A 13,651-nucleotide genomic window follows, 5' to 3' on the forward strand; every position below is an offset into this window, starting at 1 on the left:
CTGATAGGATTTTGAGAGATGAATATTTACCAAGAGGAAGTTAGATGACCCAGTGAGCTGAACTGATTTCCATAAAGGGTGTTCCCCCGACCTAGGTCTCTTTGTACCATAATTATACCACCATAAATTGCTCCAAATGTTTATTTGCATTTTTTTTTCTGGATTTTTAGTGAATAAATGAAAACAAAAAGTAAAATCCATTTAATCTGCAAATACCTAGAACTGAAAGTCCAGTTTTGTGAATCTCTCTGTATCTGTGGTCTCCATGCCTACACATATCTGCCGGTCAGTATCAATTCCAAAAAGGAAATTTTGCTAAGAGAGAAAAAAATAAAGTTAAATTTTGTTCTTTCTGTTGTAGCAATTTACTAGCTCTGATAAATGTTTGGATGGGAGAAAGAGTTCAAAAGTTGTGGTTCAACTGAGTTTTAAGAAGTTATACTGATTTTCTTTACTGTGCTATCCTGTCTTATCTTGAGTCACTCACAGTAGCAGAAAGTTAGAGACATAATTACAAATGAATACGTATTTTGTAGCCTCATTTGGTTAATTATTTGCCATTTCATCAAATATTAACAAGGGTCCTGTTGAGGTAGATGTTATTACCCACAAATTACATTTGAGGAAATGGAGCTTCAGAAAGGGAATGTGACTTGAACAAGGTCGGAGAGTAAATGGCAGATTCTGGTTTGATCTCAAGTGTCCCAGTTTCAAGTCCAGTAGTATCCCCACTATACCAGAGCTGTCTGCCTTGGTTTCATATTAATTGTACTATTGGTCATGGTAAGAATATTAATGAATACAATTACCAATGATTTGGTAAGGGAATAATTTTAAAAGCTTAAGTTTATTAGAAATGGCCAATTTAATTTTATAAGGGATAGGTCATAATGAAATAAGTGACTACATTTTTCTAGGATATAGTTTCCATAGTGACCATGGAAAGACTGACATTATATACTTGGAATTCCAGAATGGTTTTGGTAACATCTCAGAGATCATTAGCTCAGATCTTGGACTGAGGGTAAAGTACCTTATTAGATAGAAACCAGACTCAAAACAGCAAATTTTGAAAGGATAGATTTTTCTAGCTGAAAAAAAGGCAGAAGTAGAGCACCCATGGTCAGATTGGGTGTTCTTATTTGAGATTTATTTTTTAATGTATATTTTTATTTTTGAGAGAGAGAGAACAACCAGGAGAGGGACAGAGAGAGAGAGAGACAGACAGACAGACAGACAGACATAGAATCTGAAGCAGGCTCCAGGCTCTGAGCTGGGCCAACAGAGCCCAACATGGGCCTCGAACTCACAAACCACAAGATCATGGCCTGAGCCAAAGTCTGAGGCTTAACTGACTGAGCCACCCAGGCATCCCAGTTCTTATTTGCGATTTATAGGAATAATTGTAAATGTGATGTTCCTGGTGTGTAGACAATACATCAATTAGGAAAAAAGTCATCTAGCCAAATTTAAAAGAATGTGTTCATTTTAACACACCACAAATAATTATTACAATTAATCTAAATTATTTTGCAAGAGATAATGGGCCATTTGGCTAGACAAGTTTCTGGATATGGAGACCAGTTCAGAGTAATCAATCAATCCCCAGAGAGAGAAAATGCACAAGCTCTCTCAAGTCAATTGTTTTTTGTTTTGTTTTGTTTTGTTTTGTTTTGTTTTGTTTTGTTTTGTTAGTAAGATAGGTATAAATAATAAATACGTAAAAAATAAAAACAAAATATGGGGCACCTGGGTGGCTCAATCAGTTAAGTGTCTGACTCTTGATTTCAGCTCAAGTCATGATCTCACAGTTTGTGAGATGGAGCCCCACATCTGGCTCCACACTGACAGCACAGAGCTTGCTTGGGATTCTGTCTCTCCATCTCTCTCTCTATCCCTCCCCTGCTCTCTCTTCTCTCTCTAAAAATAAACAAATAACCTTAAAAAAGAAATAAAAACAAGATAGTCAAAATTAGTAGGAATAGGGTGCCTGGGTGGCTCAGTGGGTTAAGTGTCTGACTTTGGCTCAGGTCATGATCTACAGTTTGTGGGTTCAAGGCCCACATCAGAGCCTGGAGCCTGCTTCAGATTCTGATTCCCTCTCTCTCTCTCTCTGCCCCTCCCCCACTTGTGCACTCTTGCTCTCTCTTGCTCTCTCTCTCTCTCTCTCAAAAGTAAACAAATAAACATTTAAAAAGTAGGAATATATGCAACTGGAAATCAGAAGAAACACTTAAACTGTCCTCCAGTTTTCAATCCATGATTAACCATTTTCCACTGATTTCAAAACCTTTCATGATCTAATTAACTCTAACTGAACTACTACCTGTCATCCCCATACTGCACTTTTGTTCTCTGTCTCTCGTCTATTTTATGTTTTCCCACAAAAGCTTTCATGCTTATCTCCATGCTTTTTTTATAGCCATAAATTGTGTCTTCCTTCTGCCATTTTCAGTCTGTTCCTGTTTGATGCCCAAGGTCAAAGCCTAATCCTATAAACAAAGAAATGATTGAATGAACAACAACAATAGAAATCTATCTCTTCCATTCTTTGAGATCAACAATACCTTTATGAATGATCTTTTCATGTCCTGTGCCCTCAGTGTTTCCCTAACCCATTTTCATTGTTTTAATTTCTATTCATTTGTATGTTATTTTGTAGTTATTCAATCACTTTTATGAGTAATTCTAGACATCCCTATCAAGCTAAAAAGTCTTAGAAAATAAGGATGATGTACCCCATTTCCGTTATACCTTCTATAGTATTTGGAGGGAAAGAAGGCAAACTATGAAGAATGGGCTAAATTTAGCCTTCCACCTGTTTTTATTTTATTTATTTTTTTACACATAATCTTTATTTTGAGATTATTTTTCTTATAATGTCTTTGTTGAACTTTGGTGTCAGGATAATTCTGACTTCATGGGCTGAGTTAAAAAGTGTTTCCTGCTATTCTGTTTTGGGGAAGAGTTTGAAAATAGTCATGTTAACTCTTCTTTAAATTGTTGGTATAATTTATCTGTGAACCACCTAGTCCTAAGTGTTTCTTTATTAGGCATCCATATATTTGTATATGGCTTATAAGCTAAGATATATTTTATACTTCTAAATGGTTGAAAAGACCAAAAGAAAAATAATATATCAAGACATGTAGACACTATGTGAAGTTTAAATTATAATGTCTATAAAATTTTATTGGACCACAGCCATGTTCATTAATTTATGTATTGTCTATGGCTTCTTTCACACTACAGTGGCAAAATTAAAAACTTGCCACAAAACCCAAAGAACTAAAATGTGTGTAGTTTCCACAAGTGCCAAAGACAATGTAGGGAACTTTGCATTTGGTACTCTTTCTAATCCTAATAAGACCTCTGCATGATATTATGTCCACAGTTTTATGATTGAGGAAACAGAGACACAGAGAAACTAGTAACTTGCTCATGTCACATAGGTGGTAAGCAGTGTGTCTGGAATCTTACCAGTGCTGCCTGACTTGACTTCTTCATACTACCCTGTCTCCCAAAGGGCATTATGGAAAGACTCCACTTCTGCTCAGGCTTCCTTTTTTCACCCTTGACAGCTTAAAGATTATGAACAAATTCTAAATACATAGAGTAGTTGATATCAAGGAAGATAGATTTAGTTGCCTAAAGTTGGAATCAACACAACATTAGTTTTATTCCAAGTGAGTATTCTTGGAATACTTATACCCCTATAGAGGGGTGATCTGCAGCTTGTCAACCCCCTTCAGGCTTCATGGAATCAGAGCTTTCCAAAGAAATAGAACATTTTTACACAGGGTTTCTCTTATAATGAAAACCCTTAAAAACCCCAAGAAGTATCTTCTTATTCCTAGAGTAAAGATTAAATTAAACTCAGCCTTGAGTGTGCCTGGGTGGCCCAGTCAGTTGAGCATCTGACTCTTAATTTGGGCTCAGGTCATGATCTTGCAGTTCATGGGTTTGAGCCCCATATCGGGTTCTGTGCTGACAGTGTGGAGCCTGCTTGGGATTCTCTCTCTCTCTCTCTCTCTCTCTCTCTCTCTCTCTCTCTCTCTCTGCCCTTTCCCTGATCACACTCTTTCTCTGTCTCTCAAAATATATAAAAAACATTAATTAAAAAAAATCTTTAAAAAATTAAACTCAATCTAATTACGGTGTCAGGTTGTTTTTATTAATTGTATGTACTTTTAATGCTAATACATATAGCATAAATGTCAGGTTTTTTTTAAAAAAAACAATATTTTCTTAATAAAATCATCCCATTCCTTATCTGGTCTATGTTGAGAAGAGTTCATGAGTCAGGACATAAGACTAGGATATAATCCTAGGTCTTGCTGCTAACGTCTTGTTTACCTAATCAACTACATAGTAGTATAAATAGTCAAGATAATGCATCAACAAAACATTGTAGTAGAGATGAGACCATCCACTGGTGGAAATTTACCTCCAGTTCGTCTTGGCTTTAGCAGAAGGTGACTGTAGCCCAGTTTTTACCCACATACCCAAGAGTAAGAAATCTTCTGTCATTCCACTTTGTGGTCCACTATTTCAGTTGGGTCATTGTGGACACTTGGGAGATTGACTCCCAAATGTCTAGCAACCTAAAACAGAAAAAGAGTCTATCATTATAGTATGTTTCCATTTAAATATACACTTGTAGTATGGGACTGCTAGAGAAAGTAATCATGACACTGGAAGAATCATTCTAATACCCTGGAAAAAAACTGGCACATTTTGCTAATACTATGTCTTGTTTAATAACTGATGTTGTTCAGTTATCTTTGGTTTTTCACAAGAATGTTTTTTCTTATACAGCTTCTAAATTAAAACCAATCTGTTTTATATGTTAGCAATTTATTCTAATTTCTCACTCTGTTATATCCGTTATATTAGATGAGAAAATATTCTAATATATATATTCTATATATATATTCTATATATATTCTATATATATAATCTATATATATATTCTATATATATTCTATATATATATTCTATATATATTCTATATATATTCTAGAATTATATATTCTAATTTAGATCTATTTGATCTTACTCTTAATGCACGAGAAAATGAACACTGTGTTCATAAGGAGACTCTCATCCCAAACCCCTTACACTTTTCATCTGAGCTTAGACCATTTTATCATTCTAGTGAAAATCAATTTAAAGCTCTCCAATCACAAAAACATACCTTTTTAACAGTAGAAAAAAATCTGGAAAATAAAGTATCTATTCCTGAGTCCTTTTTACATATGTACTCATAAGTTTTGGTCTTTTTTTCTTCAAAGCTAAAATAATAGATCCTGAAAACTTATCCAGTATTCTCTCCTTGGAAATAATTTTTCTCTAAAGTTCCAAGATAGCTAACTAACTCAGTGTCCTATTAATACTGCTTATGCTTTGTTTCTCTTTCTATGCTGCTTATGAATCCAACAGATAGTGTCGTTCGCCAAGAGAAAAAATATTTGAGAAAGCTCACACTGATGGCTTTCAAGTACCATTTTTGTCAATAAACAAAGGTGAAAATCTATAGTCAAAAACTCTAAACTAAGTGCCCATTTAATTTTCAACTCCTCCACCAGGCTTCTAAAACTATATATTCAAAGATACTCTGGGAAAATTCACTTCAGATGGGAGCTTCATTCCCAAATCTCCCTCTGGCTTCCTACCCTGTGAGATTCTCAAGGACTCCTCTTGCTTCTTTAGCACCTGGCCCAGAGAAGAGGCAAAACAAAGAGGTCTGTTCCAGGTTTCCTGTTTTGGGGCTCCATGCTAACTGTGCCTGGACTTCCAAGCTGAGAGCACCTTCCTGCTCCAGCATCATCTTACTACAAGTTCATCATGAAATGGAAAAAAGAGAGCACAGAGAGAAAGAGATATACTGCCCTCATTCATTTTTATTTAAAATCCCTTTCTTCTTCCTCTAAAGTTCCATTCCTGACAATATATAGGGACCATTAAGAACCCCATTCATCCTTGAACTTCCTCTTTCTCTTACCATGCATGTGCCAGGCACTGTGCTAGGCATGGGTATAACAATGGACAAGGCAGCAGAGTTTGAGCCCTCACAAGGCTAAATAACTGCTCCAGGCTCCCACATTTATCCATATTCTCTTTAATAGTTTGAAAGTAAGATTATTATGTTTCTAGCTAAAAGGGTAACTGGATTAAGCCTTAAAATTAAAATTAACAGTAATACAATAAGCTAGGTACAAAGTACATCCAAACATTTCTCTTTGCTCAATGCATTCTTATGAACACCTTCCATGCCCCAAGCACTGTCACATGCATTGGGGATGTAGCCATGAGCAAGTCTGAAATAGGTCTGCTAGGTCTGCCCTGTGTCAAATAGCCCATACTCTGGTGAGAGGAGATAGATGCTATGAAAGTACACAAGTAAATGAATAACTATGAGACATTCAGAGAATTATATGGTCTGTGAAAGAAATTAAATTACATCATGAGTCTGATGGAGTAGGATGGAGCAAACAGGAAGATGTACTTTAGCCAAGGTAGTAGAGGAAGGTCTTCCTGAGGAGAGAATTCATGGACTGGAAAAGCCCACCTAAGCAAAGATCTAGGATAAGAATATTCTAGACAGAGGGAACAGCCACTGTAAAAGCCTTGAGCCAGGAGCAAGCTGGCATGTTCCAGGAATAGAAGCAACCAATGCCTGATGAATAAGTGGGTGGGCTGTGGGTGCAAGATGAGGTTGGGGGTAGCAGGGGCTGGATCATGTAAGACCTGGTAGGTTAAGATCTGGACTTTGGATATGACCCTAGTGAGATGAGAACATCTCAGAAGGTTTTAAGTAGCGGGGTGTGGGGGGGGGGGGGGGGCAAGGCGGATGTGGTGATCTGACTGACATGTTTAAAACATCCTGCTGACTCCTGTGTTGCTTTTTGAGCAGTGAACATTAGGGAGGCAAGAGCAGAAGCAAGGAGATTGGCAGGTACAACACAACATATGGTGCCTCTAAAGTTTAATATGACGACTGTCTTCAAGCAGGGTACCCTTTCAAGCAGTGAAAAATAACTGTGCTGAGTTTGCTATGCCCAAATCCAGGTCTAGAGGTAGGGGGTCTAGTCTACTACTACATGGACACAGGTCTGCAGAACCTTCCTTTCTCCAAACAGCACTGAGTAAAGAGGAGGGCAGCTGGCTTTCAAATGAGACAGGCTGTGTTAGAATCCCAGCTCTATCTTATCACCTTAGTTTTTTCCTCTGTGAAATGGATCTAATGGGCCCACCTCTCAGGCAAATTCACATAAGATGGGAGGTTGAGATGAGGTGACATAGGCAGAAGCATTTGGCGAATGTTAACTTCCCTTCTCCCTGGGAGTGACACATTTCAGGGAAGTGGCGTAGGGAATAAACTATTGTCCTCTGCATCCCAGACTAGAAGGGCCCATGTTCAGAAAGGACCTGTGTTTGTTGCTCTTTCATCAACAAGATGCATGACTGTAATGTTATGGGAAGACTAGGAGGGCCATTTCAACCTGCTTTATTAAGTTAACAAGAAACTAAAACTGAGAATGAAAGAAAATAGTCAAGAAAAGCATAGAGAAGGTTTGCTCAACTGCATGCCAAACTGAACCTCTGTGTCACACCTTCTCTGAGACAAAGCCATGAGGACTAATGTTTGCATAGTTGCACACTATTTCAAAGTGAATTCCCTTCTTTAGCATGCTCTGGGAATGTGATTTGGAGGGTGAAGCAGATTTGGAGAGTTTGGATCTCTGTGCAGAGAAAGGGCCAAAATTCAGGTTGGAGTAATGACTTTCACGTGACAGCCAGTGGAGCAGTTTACTTGGTAAATGGTTTTCTAATTGACAGTTTTAGGCCCTGGCAACTGCAATAGAAATGGAGTCCAAATCCTTTTGAGGGACTATAACTCTAAAAGCTGTGTTAATGCGATAGATTAAATGTACCAAAGCTGAGGCAGCCCAGCAGCAGACCCCTGTGCTGGGGATTGCCTTTTCCTGGTTTCACAACTGTTTATTTTGATTGCTTTAAGTGTTGCAAAGCCCCATTGCCTTCCTTTCCAATTTCTAGCCCACCTCTACCCATACTACTCGTTCATTTGCTTCCTTACAAAGCCTCTGCTAATCATGTGGTGGTCAAAGATTTGGGGTGGTAAAGCCATATTGTCCGAGATTCTCCTTTTTCCATGCATTTCCAGAACTTGTTCACCCATGTTGCCATCTGTAGTAGTTAGTTAATGCTGCATAACAAATAGCCTCGAAATCCAGGACCTCATGGATTGGTAGGTAGACCATGTTTCAGCTAATTTAATCTGAGCTCAGCTGGCTGAGTGGCTGTACTTTGAGGTGTGACTTTGCTGGGTTGACTCTAGTCTTAGGACTGGTTCAGGTATGCCACTCATATCCTTTTTCATGTGTGGGAACAGCAACTACCTGGGGTCTGTCTTCATGGCAAATGAAAGAAGTTCAAGAGAGCAAACCAAATACACATTTCAAGCCTCTTCCCACATCACTTCCTGTCATATCCTATGGGCCAAGGCAAGTCATATGGCCAAATTCAAAGTCAGGGAGCAGGGAAATATACTCTCCCTCTAGTGGGAGGAAGGAGAGCCACATAACAAAAGGCCTGGATGTATAAATCTAACATAGGGTTGTTTGGGGGCACCAAGTGACTCGGTCAGTTAAGTGTCTGACTCTTGATTTTGGTTCACGTCATGATCTTATGGTTCGTGAGATCAAGCCCCATGTTGGGCTCTGTACTGATAGCGCAGAGCCTGCTTGGGATTTCCCCCCCCCCTCTCTCTCTCTCTGCCCCTCCCCCACTTGTGTGTGTTCTCTCTCTCTCTCTCTCTCTCTCTCTCTCTTTCTCTCAAAATAAATAAACTTTAACATAGGGATGTTTGAATAGCTGGAGACCAGTGAGACAATCTACTATAACCTTCTTCTCCAAATCCTGAGGCTGTTCCTGGTCTTGGATAGGGCCAAGGACTCACAATGAATGCTCATTTCATGGATAGAGTGCTCACCCAGTACTCTGTGGAGCCTCCTGGGGAGAGCATTTCACTTCTGAGGGCACCATTGTGGCACTGCAAAACTAAAGCATTGAACCCAGTGGACTCTAAGGTTCAAACATTCTATGGATCTGTATATTTAGAATATGTATTCTTTTTTTTTTTAATTTTTTTAACATTTGTTTATTTTTGAAAGAGAGAGAGTGTGAGCAGGGGAGGGGCAGAGAGAGAGACAGGGAGACACAGAATCCGAAGCAGGCTCCAGGCTCTGAGCTGTCAGCACAGAAACCGATGCAGGGCTCAAACCAATGAACCATGAGATCATGACCTGAGCCAAGTTGGAGCTTAACCAACTGAGCCACCCAGGCACCCCTAGAATATGCATTCTTAAAGGGAGAAATTCTAGAATATTTTCTTGAGCTAAAGAAGGAAACTGCTAAATGGTGCTAAGAGTTGGAAAGTCATTTAGGAGAAGTGTGGAGAATGTCTGTTAGATTTTACTTACTAAATTTGTCCCAAAATCTGATTGTTCATTAGAATCATGAAGAAGGAAACCCATACTTCTACATATAGGGCCTATTATTAGCTTTAAGCTGCACCAGGCACTAAGGATACAACATTAAACAAATAGATTCTCTGACTGTATGGAGCTCACATCTCAGTTTTCCTGGGTTTGGTTCACTTAGCCATACAGCAACGCCAATTCCATTTTTCCCATGTTGCTTAGAATGAATTCACTGCATTCATTCATTTCTATAATCTATCATTTTATCCTATGATTTGTTTGGGGTTTGATGCTAAGCTTTTAATATGTCCCAGCATCACCTGAGAATAAGAGAGGACAAGCCACACCCAAAAACTATGTCCTCAGGGAGTTCATGGACATGTAGCTCTGTTGTGAACAGCAATTGTTCAAAGCAGCTCAGAGAAGTGTAGACACTGTGATGCCTATCTCCTTGTTGGCGATTTCCCTTAAGAATGTAAATAAATATTTAACAAGAAAAATGGAGCTAGAGTCCTCACAGCTGCTTTGAGAAATTCTGAAGGCAAGGCAAATCAGCAGGGAAGAGAAGGAGGAAGGGATAGAAGAATGATTAAAATATCAAAAGGGAGATCAAAATATTTGAAACCCCAGACCTGGAAACCATTACAAGTCCACTGGCAACTGTCAAGAATCAATATAAGAAATATGTAATTTTTAATAACTCAGAAATAAAGTATGCTGTTAGCATGCTAAGAGTTGAGGTAGGGGGTGAAAAGAAGTAAGGAGAAGGGAGGTCTGTTAGCAATTATTGAGGATGCCAGGACCAGCTTAAGGGGATCATTCTCACCTTTTCAGTGCAGCATTCTGGGTTTCAGCCTCGATGTAGCACACACCAGCCTGGCATCCCCAGGGCACATCCAGCATTTCTAATGCTCAGCTACTGTAAGACACAATGTATCCAGGACTCCTCAGTGTTATCAATCCAAACATGGCTGTCTCTGCCACCGTCATCTTTCCCAAATAAATTGGGGCTCTAGGAAACTTTTTATTAAAGAGACGTTGGTTTTTTTTTTAATTTTTTTAATGTTTATTTATTTTTGAGAGAGAGACAGAGCGTGAGCAGGGGATGGCAGAGAAAGAAGGAGACACAGAATCCAAAGCAGGCCCAGGTTCTGAGCTGTCAGCACAGAGTCCGATGTGGGGCTCGAACCCACGGATCGCGAGATCATGACCTGAGCTGAAGTCGGACGCCCAACCGACTGAGCCACACAGGTGCCCCAAGAGCCCTTGGTTTTTAAATAAAGAAATGTTTACCTTTCCATTATTTATATACCAAATCCATATTTTTAAATCTTAAAAGCTTCCAAGGGCAACTCAAAAGTAGCTAAAGCAAGGATTTTCCCATTTGGCAAGTTTTTGTAGATGCCACCAATAAGAATGTGCAGCCAGATTGGAAAACATCTTTTCAAAGGAACTGAAGATGAATTCACCTTGAAGCTCACTTCAGAGATGGACACTTGCTAGGAAGAGTGAATGAAAACTGTCTTTAAGGCCATGACACACAGCAGACAGGAGGGTCCACGGAAAGATTAGATGAACATTTCCAAGTGTGCTATATGGAATATTATTAGCTCTGAGTGATTTTAATTTATTTTATTTTTTTTTAACATTTTATTTATTTTTGAGACAGGGAGAGACAGAGCATGAACAGGGGAGGGTCAGAGAGAGGGAGACACAGAATCTGAAACAGGCTCCAGGCTCTGAGCTGGCAGCACAGAGCCCGATGCGGGGCTTGAACTCACAGACTGTGAGATCATCACCTGAGCCGAAGTCGGCCGCTTAACCGACTGAGCCACCCAGGCACCCCAGCTCTGAGTGATTTTAATAGGCATTTCACTTAAGAAAAACAAGCAAATAAAATGGGTCCCCATACAAATAAGTTTGCAAAGTGCTGAGTAATATAGAGTTAAACAGACTTAAACAGACTCCTCTCTTGTAGGACTTTTCAGATCCTGAATGGGATCTGAACAGGATTGTGAATCTCAGAATATGTGCAGAATTTTGTACTATTGCGAAGTTATTTCAGCATTTCATCTGCCAAATTCGAGTATAAGTTGTTTTTTTTTCTCTAGGCAGGTGTCAATATCTTAAACGCATTGAAATTTAAACAGAGCATTACCAGGACAAAGATTACAGAGAACAACTCTGGCACTTTTTTCAAGTTTCACTTCTACTAATAAGTCTTCTGGGATAAAAGGGAACTCTAATGTTGCTCCTGAAGCCCTCTGAGCTTCAAAACTGGATCCATTTCATCATGTTCCCATTAGTTTCATCCCATTCAGGATCCCAGGTGAACATCAGGCCAGTCTTAATGCCAGTCTCCTTTAACTATGGAGTATGAGCAATTGTTCCCTGCTTTGTTTCCCTATAGGTGGAAGTTTTTAAGAGAGGAAAGGGGCCTTAGAGATCACCTCTCCCCGGGAGGAAACAGAAGCCCAGAGATGGGGAAGAAGTGCCTTAAAACCACACAGCCACCTTTCCTAGCAACCAAGCCTCACAAAGCCCACCCAGTTGACTAAGCCATGTTCCCACCCCGTGCACCTCTCAGTCATAAAGAACCTTACATTTCCTCCAACTTCACATCCCACTTGACTCTTCAGGAGTATGAAGCAATTTGAATGAGCTTCCCTGAGCCCTGTCACAGACTGGAGCACATTAAGGGCAGGAAATTAGGCAGGGGCATGTTTGTAGATCCGGTGCTGATTACTTTTCCACTCAGATTGTACATTCACCAATACGGAATGGATTTATCTCTAATTTATTAAAGGTCGGTCAGCATGGATTGATAAAGGAAAGGCCATGTCTGATAAATTCAGCTAAATTGAATTCTTGGGCCACATTACCAAATCAGCAGACATAATTTATCTGGATTTCAGGAAAGCATTTAGTGCTATACCATATAACAGATGCATTTACTAAGGCAAAGTATTGTGTGACGGTGAAGTGTCAGGTGGCAATTCTGGAAACAGGTTTAAAATGGCCCTGAACCCAACACTGGGTGTGCTGCCAGGAGACACTTAAGAGTACAGGGAGAAAGGTCAGTCTGGGGGTCATTATTTCAAAGTCCCTGACCCTAATTATAATTTAATTTCCACAATGGTCATATCTCTTGAGAGCAAAATCGGGATGAAGGGGACAGTTTTAAAAGGAACAGACTGAAAACAGTCTGAATTTCTTTTTTCAGTCAGACTGGCTCAGCAGAGGATGAATGAGTTATTCTTCCACCAAATGAATACAAATAAACAAAAGAACAAAGGAAGTCAAAGACTTCTGTCCTACAAAGAAATGCAGTGAAGAACTCGGAACAAGACAGTGATGGGAAGCAGTGGGTTTCACTAATACTCCAAACTCAGTCTGTGTTGATACACAAAAGCAGTAGAAATGGAATTTAAAGTTCTTGGGATATAAATGGGGTCAAATAATTACATAACTATGAGTCATTAATATCCTTGCTATGGCCTCAAAAGGCACGAGCTCCTAACTCTGGTTTGAATTTACCTCTTCTTAAAGTCGAGATTTATGCATCAGCCTTACATCTTTATTCAGGCAATGTGGAATGGATTTCTCTCTAATTCATTAAAGGTCAGTCAGCATGGATTGATAAAGGGAAACCCATGTCTGATACATTTGCTTAAATTGAATATTTCCTCTGGGCTACTGCTCAGGTGACCTGAGGTGACCGTCATTGAGAATGCATTCAGGCAGTCTTAAACTGAGATCTCTGCCTAACATCCTCACCAACTCATTGGGAAGCTAAGAAAAGAGCAGTAGCAAAATGCAGCCTCATTCTCTCACTCAGGAACAAACTATGGTGTTTGGGCTTGGCCTCAGGAACTAGTTTCCTGGTCTGCCGCAAAGTTGAAGCTGAGGGTGTCCACAGACGCTGAGCACCTCACAGCAGCATCAAGCTTGTACACACTTGCACACATTTGTTCTGTTTCCATGCCTCCCTCTCCACCCTGGATACCAGACACTAGAGCCATCTCTGACTGATCCTTCTGTCTGGGGGGACTCTTCTTGTTTGGCACCATGTAGTGTGTAATGGTTAGTTGTATGTGTCAACTTGGAGGGTATTTTTGAATGGGATTAACATTTTGGTGAACTTT

The 13,651-nt window shown here is 39.6% G+C and overlaps 1 long non-coding RNA gene across 2 annotated transcripts; it reads right to left on the bottom strand.

Moving 5' to 3' along the window:
* Positions 1–212: 212 nt before the first annotated feature.
* On the bottom strand, positions 213–10,427 carry LOC122211065. 2 transcript variants are annotated; one of them, XR_006198460.1, is made up of 3 exons: positions 10,333–10,427; positions 4,448–4,604; positions 213–315 (listed from the first exon to the last, which is right to left on the bottom strand). It is a non-coding gene; the product is annotated as an uncharacterized LOC122211065 (long non-coding RNA). The 2 variants fall into 2 exon arrangements; XR_006198461.1 differs by lacking the exon at positions 213–315 and adding an exon at positions 3,487–3,581.
* Between the last annotated feature and the right edge of the window lie 3,224 nt (positions 10,428–13,651).

The sequence above is a fragment of the Panthera leo genome, chromosome F2 (assembly GCF_018350215.1).
Source record: "Panthera leo isolate Ple1 chromosome F2, P.leo_Ple1_pat1.1, whole genome shotgun sequence".
NCBI lineage: Eukaryota > Metazoa > Chordata > Mammalia > Carnivora > Felidae > Panthera > Panthera leo.